Source organism: Astyanax mexicanus, chromosome 4 (assembly GCF_023375975.1).
Source record: "Astyanax mexicanus isolate ESR-SI-001 chromosome 4, AstMex3_surface, whole genome shotgun sequence".
Taxonomy (NCBI): Eukaryota; Metazoa; Chordata; class Actinopteri; order Characiformes; family Acestrorhamphidae; genus Astyanax; species Astyanax mexicanus.
This window is the reverse complement of record NC_064411.1, coordinates 39,344,794-39,359,817: the sequence shown is the minus strand read 5'-3', so window position 1 is coordinate 39,359,817 and position 15,024 is coordinate 39,344,794. Positions and strand designations below refer to the sequence as shown.

At 36.6% G+C, this 15,024-nt stretch overlaps 1 long non-coding RNA gene across 1 annotated transcript in view; it reads left to right on the top strand.

Moving 5' to 3' along the window:
* The window catches only part of LOC111194555 (uncharacterized), a 101,202-nt gene that overhangs the window by 45,452 nt on the left and 40,726 nt on the right, over nt 1–15,024 (top strand). The window contains exon 3 of the long non-coding RNA XR_002651153.2: nt 3,772–3,911. This is a non-coding gene — a long non-coding RNA (uncharacterized LOC111194555). The remainder of the gene's footprint in view (nt 1–3,771; nt 3,912–15,024) is intronic.

The window sequence follows — 15,024 nt, the reverse complement described above, 5'->3', positions numbered from 1 at the left end:
GGCCCCGTCTCCGCATCGCCAAATGTGTTTACGAGCCCGAACAATGGCACTTTCTTCCACTCCGAGTCTTTGGATTGTATCGGCTAATCGCCGTGTTAGAGTGCAGCGGAGATGCCACATGGCTGAAGCATTCCATAAACATGCATCAGAAAGTTGTAATTTCCTCGTGCTCAGCGAGGAGAACGGGCGGTAGCATAGACATGAGTGAAAAGCGATCCCTTCTGAGTGCTGACACTGATCCACACTTTGTTCAGAAACTTTGGCACTGGTGAAACCTGTCCCTTAAACTGACCCCTTTTTCCACTCTCTGGACATTAAGATGCTAATGCGTGTGCGATACGTGCCGTTGCTCTCTTTGGCCTCAGCTGCTATCTGATAAACTGCTAAACCAAACTGCAGCTACGTAAGCTCTTAAGAAAGTAAAGGTAGGTAATGTAGGTCACGAAAGAACCAGGTTTGGTACACTTGAAGTCCTTTGGAGGATGATTTAGAGAATGATTTGTCGAAAAAATGAGATTTGCCAGTATGAAGGACCTTCATGTAAACCATTAACCAAGAGGATTTCAATGTTTTTTTTTTTTTTCAGAAAGACAAGGTGGAAAGACTTGTTCTGTACTCAGCACTAGAGTATAGTAGTTGTGTATAGTAGAAGTAGAAAGTAAAAAAATAAAGTGATTTTGGGCTGTGATGGCTCAGCATAGTATAAAACACCAGGTTATTGATGACAACAAGGAAGGTTGTGGGTTCAAAACTGGAACAAGGACCTTATCCTTTGAGCTGTGGTTCTCAAACTAGCCCTTATGTTTAGAGGTTCTTCCTAGAGCTTCTACGTTTATTTAGTGGTGCTTCTTCAATGCTTTGCAATGTTCCTCAAGCTCTTATCTCATTCACCAAAAGGTGTTTCTTTTGGGACCAAATGTTGCTCAGCCATTAATGTAGAATAGTACATCGAGGTCACAAACCATCAAGAAATTATGGAGGTAATATCAGAGTTTGATGTCACTCCAGTGGTCTTTGAATACAGCATCTGTTAAGTTCCACAATACTTGTTAAACTAAACTTCTGTGCCCTGGAAAGTGGAGAGAAGATGAAAAGTAGCTAGAGAGAAAAAAAAAGGAGAGAAAGAGATTGAGAGAGATGGATAGATGGACATTTGTGACCTGTCTTAGTAATAAAACGTCTAGACGCCAATTAACATCAATTTCCCTGAAGAATTTGTGTCATCGGCGTGGAGCGGCTCTCTCTGCACCCCAGGGTCCATTTTAAGATGCTCTCTTATCAATCAATGTTTTTTTTCTTCTCTCTCTCTCTCTCTCTCTCTCAATCAGTTTCTCTCTCTCACTTTCTCTCGTCTTTTCTTTAATTGAACTTTGTTTTCCTTTGTCAAGCCCTTTCCTCAACAGACACGTCTTCCTGTCCTCACTGTAAAAGCGCCGGCCCTTCCGATCAATTCCGTGTTATTTCTTCCTCCTTTCTCTACGACCCTTTCGCTCTTCGTTCTGGTCCTCTTCATTCTTTTCCAGCACAAGACAAATGAAGATCTTTTTGAAGTGCATCGTAATCTGTCTCTCTTTAGTTTCTGTAAGGCCGACCCAAAAACATGGAAAAAACATTGCTTTTTATGAAAGAACCCTTGAATAATCCATTAAAAAATACTCTGGAGATGTGAGAGTTTGAGGAACCTTTCAAATGGTTCAAGAAGCTCCAGATAATGTAGAAGTTCTAAGAAGATGGAGGCTCTTCATTCTCATGTTTTTGAAATCAAGACCAAATCAGTTTCCATTCCTGTACTTTGGGTTCCTTGGTAGATATGACACCTCATGGTCAGTCAGTTATATAGGCTATTTATAGTAATTACTTGTGATCCAGGTAAGGAAACTGAATGCATGGTCCAGATTGATGACCTGAGGTTTATAGCAAGTGTGCTTTAGAATGCAACTATGGGTTTTTTACATAGTTCATGATTAGACCAACTGAATGCTCCAAAACTGTGGTGTAAAATCTTTTATGGGAGATAAACTGTGGGGTGAACACTCTATGCAATAAGGAATATCGATAGTATTGAAAATGGAATTTTTGATGCAAAGCAATAATGGAATCCATTTTGGTGCTATACAGAACCATTTTCAAAAGAACTATATACAAGAAGTTTCCAACATTAGGGAAAAAAAATTTCTTTACCACAGAGCCATGTATAACAGTTGTCAATCAAAGATAACATCCACAAATGACAAGCAAAAAAACGTTGACGATATATATTATTTATCCCATGGCAAAATCACTTTTTATGAGAATTTAAAGAATATTTGAACTGATAATGCAATTGTGAATCAATTGAAGGTTTCTTTTCATTCTCTTTTAAGGAAGCTCCTTATCTCTTCATGGAACCAACAGTGGTTCTTTTATGGCATTACTCAAATAACTTTTTGTAGCACCTTTTGTTTTAAATGGAATACAGGTCCAGCAATGTTTTTATGAGGTTTAAATAAAGACGTATCCTATCCTATGTCAAGTCCCAATATTGTGACATCCTATAACACCTCCTTGTTTTTACCTCTGCTTACTTTGCAGTTCCGAAATTACAGACTATAGTCCACACTGAAGTGTTCAAAAACTCCAAAAGCACTGCTGTGTCTGATACAATTGTACTAGCACAACACACACCAACACACTAATCACAATCATGCAAGTGTCACTATCGCAGTGCAAAGATAGGTCCACCACCTAAATAATATCTACCTTCTCTGTGGAGATCATGAAACATCTCGCCTTGTCCTTCAATGGTCAGGACCCCACAGGAATAATGATATATTATATATGATGTATGCAGTATGCAGAGAAACAGATAGGGGACTACAGTCTGTAATTCTAGAGCTACAAATGTCTCCTAAATATCATAAATTGAGATTGGGAGATAAACTGGGGGGTAAACGCTATATCGTTACACTTATATTACGCAATAAGGAATATCAATAGTACTGAAAAAAAGATTTTTTGATGCAAAGCAATAGTGGAATCCCTATTTCTGCTACCTACCTGCTCTTTGGAGATCATGAAACCTTTCTCCTTGTCCTTCAATGGTCAGGACCCCACAGGAATAATGATATAAGTATGCAGAGAAACAGATACAGGACTACAATCTGTAATTCTAGAGCTACAAATGGCTCCTACATGTCGTAAATAGAGCTGATAAAATGGACAATGGCTGTAGAAAAAATGGACGTGGTCATAATATTGTGACTTGACGGTTTGATCAACAGCGATGACTGAACGACTACTACGGGAAGCAGCTCACAAAACATCAAAGCCTGGCGTCACAGTGGCAGCTAATTACGGCGGCTGTTGGTTGGAGAATGTTAACTGGAGCCGCAGAAGGGACCCATCTTGAAGGCAGCACTTGCACAGTGAGCTCCAAGAAGCAACAGGAACCGTCCAGACACCGTTTAGACTGCGGTCTCTTGCTCTGTTCTCAAGGGAAACGCGCGCGTTTCAGTCCTCGCAGGTATTTTTTCCAACGCCACAATGCTGGGCCCTGTCTGTGGGAGATGGTAATGATGGTGTTAGGAAGGAGAAAAGGGGGACGGGTGGAAGAGGTGTCCTGATAAGAGGTGCTGCTATGAAAGCGTAGAAGCATGAGAAAGCAAGCAGATGGCAAAGCTGAAAGAAAGACACGAGTGTACAGTGTCGGGATTTTGAGGTATTCCTTTGCAATTGCTGTGGAGCGTAATGGAGATGCGTTCTTTATAGCTTGGCTTTCTTTCTTCCCTACAGTTAGCGGAGGAGTCCGTGAAGGTGTCGAGGGCCCGGCGTGGCTCAGCTGGTCTGTTTCATTTAGAGCGTCGGCTTCTAAGGTGGCTGGAGTTGGCTGGACAATCCGCAGTGGAGGTTTTGACCCGAGACGTGCCAAAGGGGTAAGTGGAGTCCATTCATCTTCTTGCCATTTGACTAGAATTTGCAGATCTGTTGTGGTTGGCAGTAATAAAAAGAGCAAACTTGCTAGATTACAGGTTTATTTTTCAGTTGTTGACCCTACATCCCATTCAGATGCTCACTTCAGGGTTAGAAGAACCACATTTGGTACCATATTGCAGTAAAAAAAACTTCTATCTAAAAGTAGAAAGAGCATTCTTGTAACAGTTACAGCACGTTTGCCATGCTGTAACATTTAGAAAAGAAAAAATGAGTTTAATTTTTAATTAGTCTTGGTTCATATAGACGTAGAATTGGCTTTACTGGCTTTAAGAACCCTTGAAGAAGGCTGTAAACTTAGAAAATATTAGTACCTCTTAGAACCTTTATTCAATCTTTCACATTCATGATCATTTTTACAAAAAAAGTTTTCTAAAGTTGGTACCTCCATTTTTAAGCATTCAATTACCTCAAAAGAAACCTTACTGATGTGGTTCTTAATATTTAAAATGACTTCTAATTCTCAGAGTTGTAGATTCTAAGAGAAAAGCAGAAAAAATAGAGCATGTTACATTATATAGTTATTGAAATAATCTTTAAACCTAAACATACTTCCAGAATCCAAGTTTATTTTCAAGATTGTGCTATAAAATGTTCAGTAACTACTATAAACTGATATGGAGCTTATCTACAAGGAAAGAGGGACTGAATCATGAGTCCACATGCAATCCTTTGTAGCTTAAATTGATAAAAAATGGCATTTTATCCACAATTTTCCACTGCTGATATTAGATTTAACCTCCAAAGCTGTTCTCTCAGTGGTAATGAACTGAATCAATAAGGATATTTGAGGAATGGCTGGGAAGGCCTGTTACAGTCACATGCTGTTGACAGCGAGCCGGACGTGATGTATGACGCGCTCGCCCTGCCAAGCTTCACGCCAATCTAATTTAGTAATGACAACATGATGTTATCTTATTACGCCTATGATTTAGGAAGTCTTTACTGTAAGTCTCTCTGACAGCATCAATAACACGGCACTGTTCAGCATTCCAGCTGAGAATGTGACCTCTACCTTACTGAACGGACACTTTTTCAAAGTGATAACATGAATTATTTTATTCTATCTGTTCTATCAGATTTATTTTGTACTGAAATGAATGGGACTAAATAGGGACAGAGTTCTGGTCAGCGTAGGTGATTACTGGTGTTGTTTTTGGTGGGTTTTAGAACAAAGCTAAAGCACAGTATTGTGTCGGGGGTGCCAATACTTTTGCACACAACTAGGCCTGTCAAGATAATTGATATTTGTTGAATGATACACTGTCAAAGAAAGTATTGCAAGTAAGTGATTTTATTGTAATTTTAAGGCTGTTAAATTCCACTGATCTAATTATATTATATAAAAAAAAACATAATAATATAGTTAAACAGCATTAATATTATTTTGGGGGATACAGTGCCAGTCAAAAATTTGGAGACACCTATTTAACCTATTTAATTTTATTTCATTTTCCCAGTTTTGCACCTTGTGTATAAATTTTACCAGTCAGGTCGTAAGACGCAGTAAAGCCACTCCACTGAAGTACAGCATTATAAAGGAGTGTCTGTAAAGTTTCTCCAGCACTAAGGCTGGAGCAGTATTAGCATTAGCCGCTAACCTCAGTGCTAGCTCTTTTGTCGTTCAGAGGTGAGTATGTCAGACTGTAGCCTGCGAGTTTGCCATGTTAAAACAAGCTACGTGGCACAAACTGCTAGCTGATAGTGCCCTGGCTTATTGTAACACTCAGGGTTCCTTAGTGTAGCTCTGTTGGGCTGCATCTACTAGCGCTAAGCACTAACTGCGCTAAAATATTGGAAATCTAAGCTTACTGTAAGTAAACAGAAGCGCTTTACTCACCCCAAAAAAAAAAAAAAAGGAGAGAAATCTGTGTAGTAAAAATTACAGTTTTGTTTACTTAGGCCCCCCCTGCCACAGGGGCGAGACAGCAAAACATTGTGATACCCTTGTTCCTTACTATTGTCGCTTAAAATGAGCCTTATAATCCGGTGCACCTTATGTATGAAAAAAGACCAGAAAACACATTCTTTGATAGTGCACCTTATATTACAGTGCACCTTATAGTAAATTACAGTGATTTATTTGTCTACGTTGTAGATCTATGTTAAAGGTGTGAAAACAAGTCTAGAGAAGAAGACACCCATAACCATACCGTTGAATATTAGATAAAGGGATTATAAATAGTCCAACAGAAGTAGACCTGAGAGTAGAACTCTAGAACTACTTATTCTTAGTCTTTGTGTTTGTATTGCCTCGAAAGCATTTCTCCCGCAGGCTTGTCGGGGGTGTACCAATAGCAAGACCCTTCAAGTCTACCAATAAAATCTGATCACCATTAGGAACCTCTACAACACCATGACGAAACATCTGCCATGTCACATTACACATACAGTACATTACACATGCATAGGTACTTCTATATATATAGCAATATGTATAACAATATTGCCCATATTGATCTAAATTTGTAATAATTTATTGTTATTGGTAACCTCCTTTAACATCCTTATAAATAGCACTGCAATCCAACAGCTTTTTCTTTTTCTAAAGGAAAACCCTGTTTGTCATTTCTATGTACTAAACCCTCAACGTTTTTCAGTTACTCAATGTGTTTCATACTGTTTTAAATGAATAAATGAGTTTTTATAGGGTGAATGAAGGGTCCTTGGGCTGTACTTTTTTACTTGATTTTTAGGAGAAAAAAAAACATTATTGCAAGTTCAAGAGCCAACGTCTATAGTCTCACAAGTCTTTGGGCATTGCGGAAGTCAGTCTTGCTTTACTTGCTTTTACTTTTTTTATTACCATTATGGTAGACATTGTTTGTAAAGGTGCTTTGTTTGATTATTTTTATGGATGTGGTCTGTTCCTAAGTAGATAGCTAAGTAGCTTGTGGAGATGTATCTTTAGCTAGCTAGCTAGCTCACTGGCTAAATGTTATTTCCTTTCAATCATGCATGTCCAGGAGGAGGAACCAGAGAAACAGCAGTGTGTCTCTATGTCATTAAAATCCGAGTATGCTGGGTTAAATACGGTTTTCTATTCTAGTTCCATTAGAATTATGAAAGTACTAGGCCTAGGGCTAAGCAAATAATCACAGTAAGTGTTTATTGGAAAGCTACATTTACAGTAATACAGTATTTTATTTTCCTTTATTCAGTTGAGTGTCAGCTGATTTAAAGAGAATGTATAAAGTCATCATGATTGTAACTTTACCGTTATTCTTTGACTTGACTCAGCTTCCTGTGAGACATCATACATAGCTGTGTCGTTGCTCCGACAACAGCTTTCTCAGGAGAGGAGAGAAATGTCTTCAGGCCTCATTGTGATGAAACCTAGTGAGTGGCTAGAGAGCATAAAGCATGCAGTTTAGTTTTGAAGCGCGGACATAAAAGAGATTATCCTGCATCATTTTTTTCCAGTGACAGCAGTCAGTGACGCATTTTATTGACGTTGGCGACCCAGCGCTGACCCCATGAGACTTCATACCTTTCTTTGGCATCTTATGTGTGTTGTTTTTTTTATTTTTATTATTATTGTAGAGAAAGTGTTGATCGAGCTAACTACCAAAATGCTTTGCATATACACTTAAAATCAGAAAATATTCGGACAGTATGAAAAATAGCATTTAAAAACTACTTAAACTATACAGTATAAACCCAATATATTTTATATTTTGACTGATAAGCTTAATTGCATTTATTAATATACCATACTTTTTGCACTGTAAGGCTTATAAGGATTATAAGGTGCTCTAACAATAAACGTCTATTTTCTGATCTTTTTTTATTTGTAAGGCACACTGGATTAAAAGGCGCATTATGCAACACTAGTAAGGAACAGGGGTGTCGCCATGTTGTTGGTAAACAAATCTAACATTTTATTTTAAAGTCAAATGAGCCCTGGATGTTAATTTCAGATTTCTCTCCTGAAAAACATTTATTTGTATGAGTAAAGCACTTCCCTTTATTTACAGCAAGCTTAGATTTCCAAATTTCCACTAAGGCTAGCGGTTTATCCCACATAGCGTGTTTTAACACTGTAAACACGCAGACTACAGTCTGATATATGCACCTCTGTATGGCTAGCGCTAAGCATGTTTAGCAGCTTATGCTAATACTGCTCCAGCAGTTCTAGCTAAGGTTAGCAGCAGACTACGGGCCAATAATTCTAACCTCTTAATGGCAAAAAATCTAGCGCTTAGCGTGGTTTGCAGCAAATGCTAATACTGCTCCATGCCCCAGCAGTGCTAGCCAGGGTTAGCAGCAGGCTACAGGCTGATAATACTAACCTCTGAACGTCGAAAGAGCTAGAGCTTAGTGCGGTTTGTGGCTAATGCTAATGCTGCTCCAGCAGTGCTAGCAGGGGTTAGCAGCAGGCTACAAACCTATAATACTGATATTGAAATTTTGAAAGTTGAGCAAACAAAATGTAAAAAGTCTTGAGTTCATACTGCCTGCAATCAAATTAAAATTAAATCAAATCAAATTAAATGTAATAAACACAACATTTTTTTAATGGTTAAACACTATCACAACATCACATTTACACACACAAACACACACATCCACACAGTGTGTGAAAGGCTAGGCCCAGGATGTGATGTCGTTGGATCCGGACCTTGTGAAAATACCCTTTCATGTCACCCTGTAGAGCCTCTCAAAGCCATGGCATGGCGCCCCGGTTGCCATGGAAATATGTGATTCGCAAGACACATTCATCAAGGGGATTTCTGTGCTCTGTATGTGTGTGTATGTGTGTGTTTGTGTGTCTCCGGTGGACGTATCCCCTCTTTCATAAGTTTGAAACGAGGACAGGAACTGTATTTATGAGTCTGAGTGTCAGCAGGAGCAGACCGCGGGACATGTCCTGTAGAGATAACAGCTGAGGCTCCAGCGATCGTGGAATTTCTCACAATGACGATGAGTAGTAATAAATAAAAACTAAATATACAGCTCTGTGAAAAAAATAAAGGACCATTTAAAAATGATGAGTTTTATTGATTTAACCAAATTGAAAACCTCTGGAATATAATCAAGAGGAAGATGGATGATCATAAGCCATCAAACCAAACTGAACTGCTTGAATTTTTACATCAGGAGTGGCATTAAGTTATCCAAAAGCAGTGTGCAAGACTGGTGGAGGAGAACATACCAAGATGCATGAAAACTGTGCTTAAAACCAGGGTTATTCCACCAAATATTGTTTTCTGAACTCTTTAAACTTTATTAATGTATGAACTTGTTTTCTTTGCATTACTTGAGGTCTGTTTATCCAAGCCATTTCTCATTTTATGCAAATAAAATAAAATGCTGTAAATGACAATATTTTTATTTGGAATTTGGGAGAAATGTTGTCTGTAGTTTATAGAATAAAACAACAATGTTCATTTCACTCAAACATAAACCTATAAATAGCAAAATCAGAGAAACTTTGTTTTCCAGAGCTGTAGTTGCACTGGATTGCAATTTTCTTTTAAAAAACAATAAATGATTCAGTTACTAATCTGGACAGCATTTGGTCATATTTACTGAGGTACATATTCAGAAGTAATGTGCAATACATGTAAGATGTAATGCACGTTGTAGAGGTTCCTAATGACATTCCACTATAATCTTGACACCTCATGCAGCTTCCTTCAAATTTGTGCATGGGGTGAAGTGTTTATAGCATGTTCAATAGCATCCCACACATTTTTAATCAGGGATGAATCTAGTATCTGTAGTAATCTGGCTGGCAATAGCATGTTGTCTGTGTCTTCAGGACGAGCAGTTTGTGGTCGAGCATTGTCCTACTCAAAAAGGAAAAATCACTGGATGCAGGACCTTAAGAATGGCCTCAGCATTGAGCTGTCCAATTGCCTTTAATGAAGACCAAAGGTGAACTTTCGAGCTTCGCAATGTGTACTTTTCCCGTTGTTACGATAGCAAAGACACACTTACACTCTAAATCAAGCTGCACAGTGATGCACAGGGGTGATGGCTTGCCTATAGACCTATAGAAATAGAGCCCTTATTGGATATGGCATGCAAAAATTTGGACACCCCTGATCAAAATAACTGTTATTGTAACAGTAAAGCATGTAAGTATCACAGATTGTAAGCTTGTGCTTTATGCATTTGCATTTTGCATTATTATATTATATACATAATGTTTTCTTAATTGTCTTTTACTAAAAGTTACTTTTTTGTGCATAATAGCAACAATACATACATACATACATGCATCATTTACACAGTAAATACTGTATACACGTGTGTGTGTGTGTGTGTGTGTGTGTGTGTGTGTGTGTGTGTGTGTGTATGTATGTATGTAATCAGAGTTGTTACACTGTCTGTCTCCACCAGCACATTACTGCAGAGTGGCTGTTTAATATTAGATGAGGAGCTGAATCTTATTAAAAGACAGAGAGATGAGTCAACCGCATTTATTGGATTTTACCCTACGAGCAAACCTACAACGACACCGTCCCGCTTCCAGCGTCCCGTCACCTCTTCTCAATCAGCACATACGCACAGTCCCTGAAGCTTCCGGCGTCCAATTTATCATAAAGCTCTTTATCTGTTACTTCATAATGTAAAAGCTTTGTGTAATTAACAGTATAAGAGATGGACGCATGCATAATTGATGCAGGAGGAAGTCTGCTTCTCATCAGATGTCCATAAAAAGGCTTTTATGATTGTATAGCGCTCGTCCTGCAGGGGAAAGAAGGAAAGAAGAAACAAACACCTTTTTTAAGGAGGACATGGTAGCAGGACAGGGTTTAAAGCATTACATTATGTATTTCTAGTTCACAGATTAATATTAATATAGCATTTCATTTATATGTGAACAAAAATGTTTTCTTTTATAATAAAAAAAAAAAAAAAACGCAAAAGAAATTTGCATTGGATTTAATGTCAGTCTGAATATGATATTTTGATGATCTTGGCTTTGAAGATAACTATTATAAAAAAAAAAAAATACACATTATCAATAAAAAAAACATAATAATGTGCATTTTATAAGCAAATAACTGCTGAATTTTCTATTTAAATTATGTTTATTATGAAGTTTCGTTGTAAAAATGAAACAAATACCTGTTGACTGAGTTAAACATAAAATTAATACTGAAAAAAAACAAAAAACAAAATGTCTTTATTTATTAATATGAATCATTTTGTTGTGTCATTATTGCATAAATAATTAAACGTTTAAATTAATTAAACTATAAAATTAAACAAAATGATTACATTAAATATTGGTAATAAAATATTGCATAAATAATTGTTATTATTATAATGTTTAAAGATAAATCATGTATTAATATATATTTTATTTATACATTATTTACAGTATATGAATAAAAAATAAAAAAACAACTTTTATTTATATATATTTTTTAAATATGTCTTAAGCAAATACTTAATTGTTTTTTATTAATTAAACATTTTGTAAAACGAAAAAAATATCCAAAAATAATTAATTATTAAACATTAATTATACACATAGATTTACACAGCCTATTTTTTTTTAGGATTCTTAGTTTGTTAAATAGTTTGATTAAAAAAAAAATATATATATATATATATGTATATGTATATACATATATATATATATATATATATATACATATATATATATATGTATATATATATATATATATATATATATATATATATATAGACATATTGCTTTGAATGATAAATATAAAAACTTATATCCATATATGTAACATAATGTATACCATAAACCTACATGTATGGATCACAATATGTATTTATTAAACTGCATTATTTGTTTGTTTGTTTGTTTGTTGAAATGAACGTTATCGTGTATCCGGCGTTGGCGACAGCGCCGCAACAAAAAGCTTGTTGTGTAAAATAGGAGTCCATTTCCCTCACACTGCAATCAGTGTGTGTATGCGTGTGTGTGTATTTGTGTGTGAGCTAATGAGGGGGGTGTCCGCGCTGCAGTGCATTCTGGGAAGCGCGTCCATGGTGATAAATCCAGGAGCCGATGCCGGAGCGGAGAACAAAGGGCCAATGTCTGGCCTGAGCCGAGTGTGAGGTCCTTTACACAGAGCCGGCAGCGTTAGTCACCCGCTCACACAACGTCTTTAATAACGTAATCCTAATGACATATGACACCCCAGCAGCCTCATAAAGCTCGCAGAAAACTCGCAGAAAAGACGCAACCCAACTCAGCCTTTTCAGAAATTCCCACGCTCCCCCAACCTGAACCTGTTCTAATAGTGTTTATCACATCTGTACGAACGTGAGCCCGGGGTGTGTAAAAATAGCTGACTGACACACACACACACACACACACACATACACATGTACGGATCAATAGAAATATAATCTGCCTTCTTTTTATAATTCATGGAAACATTGTTCAATAATACATTATTAAAGATTAACTCTGAATAAACACATTATTACACATAACCATAACTTTAAATCACTGTAAAGTACATTTATTCTGTATTTTTTCTACAGTTTCTACAGTTGTGAGGATTAATTTTTTTGCCATATCCACAGTTCTGCCCTGTTAAATAAAAGTTAAATCATTCTTTTCAGTTAACCCCTTAAAATGCCTTGTCCTGTATTTGGGCTACAGGTGCAGGTGACATAAAACCCTTTTTTTCTGCAGTAAAGTAAATTATTTACATTCTTTGAAATCTCCTACAGGACACTTGGAGAAGCTTCCTGTTCACGCTCTACTCCACTTAATAATTCCAGATCAGTAACAGGAATCAACCCGAAATCAAGACAAACTTAATGACACTAAAGGTTTGGAGGACATGAACTGTTTATATGTTTATATGTATATATGGATTGTTGGTTTGATAAATTGTTTATTAAAAAATGAAAAAAAAAGCAATTTGCAAATATATGTAACCTGTACAACTGTAATCGTCTGTAACGATGCATTCTTCACTAGTAAATACACTGTTATTACATGGTTGTTAATGTGTAACTACATAGTTATTAGAGACACTTATTAACTTAGTGTAAAGTGGGTCCCTGAAGTCGTATTAATATAATAAACATTCAAAAGGATTATGAGTTGTACCTCATTTTTAATTTTGTATTTAATTGAGGGTCAAAAGGAACAGTATTCTGATAATAACCCACACAAACAAACAAACACACACACACTTCCAGGCCATACATTCTCACGGTCATCTCACACACACATCTCACCTCAGGAGACTAGAGGATGGAGGAGTGTTTGCTTACTTATCACTGGTGTGTGTGATGTAGCAGGAGAACACGAGTAAAAAGCACGAGTGTGTGTATGAGTGTGTGTATGAGTGTGTGGCATGTGTGCACACTTGGGTAAGAATAACTGTAACTGTAATGCTGTAGCTCTCGAGACTCCAGACTCTGGGGTTTGTTTTGGACTGGATAGTATTTGTGCTTCACTTCACTTAGTCTTAGCTGTTCGTCTTGCTAAATATGTCCTCTGACCTCAACTTAGACCAACGTTCCTTTAAAAAAAAAAAAAAAAGCAAAAATACTTGATGTAGTCAGGCACCTCCTGACTCCAAATCCAGATCAGTTCTTTGCATTTTTTATTAATTTATTGCATTTTTAATACAAAGCGAGTTATGTTTGTAAGTAATGTAAAATAATGATAAAATTGAAAAGAAATTTGGCTTTAGAACTTTTTGTCTATTTATGACACAGTTCTATTCATCAAAACAAATGAAAAAAGAGACAAAAGTGTAGACTCAACCAAGTCAATACACAATGCACATTGAAAAACATAACTATGCAATGAATAATGTAACTTCTATTGAAACATTACATCAAAATCAAAGTCAAATCTCTGTTTATTTCTCTAGATTTCTACAGAAGTTTAAATACCATTTTTTCAGAGTGACATTGTTGGGTGTTAGATTGTTACCCTTCTATTGTATCTGTCTCAAAGATGACTGGATTTATTGGGTCTAAAACACAACATAATCTCACTCTTCTTTGGATTTTAATTTGATCTTAATTTCGTCTTCCTCTAATTTGGGATTTACACTATTTTGAATTGGATCTTAATCTTGCCTAATCTTGCTTTTTTCAGTCTCACTCTTGATCTTGACTTGATCTTGGCCTTGATTTCAACTTATTAGGGTTTCATTCTTAACGCGGTCTTGATTTTATATGTGACTTAATCTTAATTTAATTTCACTTTCATTTGGGCTTTGAGGTCCTATTTTACTGATCTATAGGAAAGCTGTCTACCATGCACTGTGCAGTTTGATTTGGGGCGTGTCAGTGTGTCTTTGCTATCATAACATCGGGAAAAGTACACCTTGTGCATCTAAAAACTGGGTCTTGGTCTCAACTTGGTCTATCTCTCATTCACATCTTGAATTTAACTTAATCTTATTCTCATTTGGATCTTGACCTGAATTCAATCTCAATCTCATTGGGGTTCCTATCTTAACTCGTTTACTCTTGCTTTCATTTGGGTCTTAATCCCAGCTTGATCTCACTTTCATTTATTTCTCAATCTCAAGTCAATCTTGTTCTCTTTCGAATCTTGATCTCAGCCATGTCTTGCTCTAATTTGGGTCTTGATCTGAATTCAGTCTCACACTCTTTGGGTTTTTTTTTTATCTCAGCTCGTTTACTCTTGCTTTTATTTGGTCTTAATCTTACTTTCATTTTGTTCTCAATCTCAATTCAATCTTGTTCTCATTTGAATCTTGATGTCAACTCAGTCTTAGTCTCATTCAAAGCTTGATCTCAACTGGGTCTCACTCTCATTTCGATGTTGATCTGAATTCAATCTCACACTCTTTGGGGTTTCTATCTCAACTCGCTTACTCTTGCTTTCATTTGGGTCTTAATCTCAGCTTGATCTCACTTTTATTTAGTTCTCAATCTCAATTTGATCTAATTTACTTTCGAATCTTAACTTAATCTCAGTCTCATTCGAATCTTGATCTCAACTAGGTCTCACTAATTTGGGTCTTGATCTGAATTCAATCTCACTTACATTTGGGTCTTGATCTAAACTAGGTCTCACTCTCATTTGAGTCTCAATCTAAACTAGGTCTCACTCTCATT